The 1,919-nt window shown below is 40.2% G+C and overlaps 1 pseudogene; it reads left to right on the top strand.

The window, feature by feature from the left end:
* The first annotated feature begins 1,557 nt into the window (after positions 1 to 1,557).
* On the top strand, positions 1,558 to 1,655 carry LOC120107462 (annotated as a pseudogene).
* The last annotated feature ends 264 nt before the right edge of the window (positions 1,656 to 1,919 follow it).

The following is a 1,919-nucleotide window of genomic DNA, read 5'->3' as shown; positions in this document are numbered from 1 at the left end:
AAAGAAAGTTTCATGACACTATTCCTACAATTGATCAATGCATTAGAAGTTGCAAGGAATGGGCGTCCTAAGATGACCGGAATCTGAGATGGTGAATTGGAAGCCGGATGTGTGTCCAGTACGATAAAATCAACAGGAAAATAGAACTTGTCTACTTGGACCAACACATCTTCGATAATCCCTCTAGGAACCTTCACTGACCTGTCAGCTAATTGTAAGGTCACAGTTGTTGGCTTCAACTCACCCAAACCGAGTTGCTCATATACCGTATATGGCAACAAATTCACACTCGCTCCTAAATCTAGCAATGCTCGCTCAATCCTAAAATTGCCAATGATGCACGAGATAGTTGGGCAACCTGGATCCTTATATTTAGGAAGAATGTTTTGCTGTAAAATTGCACTCACATTTTCAGCCAGAAATGCCTTCTTCTTGACATTTAAACGACGCTTGACAGTGCACAAATCTTTTAAAAATTTTGCATAGGAAGGCACTTGTTTGATTGCATCAAGAAGAGGTACATTGATTTTTACTTGCTTAAAAAGCTCAAGAATTTCAGAGTTTGGTTCAAGCTTTTGCAAGGGCTTTAATCTTTGTGGAAATGGTGCAGGAAAAGGACATTCAATTTTTTCAGTAGATGTTGGTGCTTCAGTTTCTTCGTTATCCTTTTCTTTTGTCTTTAAAGGGTCAGAATCAGGTATGGCTTGAGTTTGTTCTGGGACTGGTCGGTCAATAATCTTTCCACTTCGCAATGTTATTATACTCTTTGCTTGCTCTTTATGCGAAGTTGAAGATGATGCATTGCTACCGCCGTAGACTTGAGGGTTAGGTTGTGGTTGAGCTGGTAGCTTACCCTTCTCTTGAGCACTTAAAGCAGTGGTCAGCGTTGTCAGTTGATTTCTTAATTCATCATTGATTTTAGCTTGACCTTGCATGAAAGATTGTAAAGTTTCTTCGAGACTGGGTTTTTGAGGGGGTGCATGTGCATAATGAGGGTGCGGAGGTGGAGGAGTTGGGTTATATACTTGTTGAGGTTGGTCATTCCTCCACCTGAAATTTGGATGGTTCTTCCATCCAGGGTTGTAAGTACCCGAAAAAGGATTATTGAAAGATTTTTGATAGGTATTCATAACATTGGCCTGATCGTGCAAGACTTCCTTGAATGCGGGTATTGTGGGGCAATCAGTGATGAGATGGCCAGGCATCTCGCAAATCCTACAACACTCGTTGTTATGCTCTACGGTCTTGACGGGTTCAATCCTTCTAAGTTCAATTTCCTCTACCTTCCTAGTAAGGGCTGCCATTTTAGCTTGAATATCATCCTGAGTATTAAGGTTGTAAAGGCCCCCGTGTGGAATGCTAGTAGTCTTAGGCAAAGGTTTATTCACTCTATCCCCTGTATCCCATAATTGTGCAGTCTCTGCGAGAGAGTCTAAATAGTCCCATGCCTCATTGGGTTGCTTTTCCAGAAATAGACCATTGCACATAGTCTCTATAAATTGTTTCAACTGTGGAGACAACTCTTCGTAAAAGAAACTAATGGTTCTCCATGTTTCAAACCCATGATGAGGACAAGAGAGAAGCAAATCTTTAAATCTCTTCCAGCATTCATAAAATGTTTCATGGTCTTTTTGCTGGAAATTACTAATGTGCCTTTTCAAAAAATTAGTCCTTTGTGCGGGAAAGAATTTTTTCAAGAATTCTCTTTGCATATCCTGCCATGTTCCTAGTGATCTAGGTCTCAAGGAGTTAAGCCATGTTTTGGCTTTATCCTTTAAGGAAAAAGGAAACAAGGTCAATTTAAGGACATCTTCCGATACATTTGGCACTCTAAATGTGATGCTAATTTCCTCAAAATCCTTAAGGTGAAGATAAGGGTTCTCAGATTCTATTCCATGATACTTGGGCAGCAATTGAAT

Source organism: Phoenix dactylifera, unplaced genomic scaffold (genome assembly GCF_009389715.1).
Source record: "Phoenix dactylifera cultivar Barhee BC4 unplaced genomic scaffold, palm_55x_up_171113_PBpolish2nd_filt_p 000872F, whole genome shotgun sequence".
In the NCBI taxonomy this organism is placed as follows: Eukaryota; Viridiplantae; Streptophyta; class Magnoliopsida; order Arecales; family Arecaceae; genus Phoenix; species Phoenix dactylifera.
Note: the sequence above shows the minus strand (reverse complement) of the source record. Positions and strands in the feature narration are given on the sequence as shown.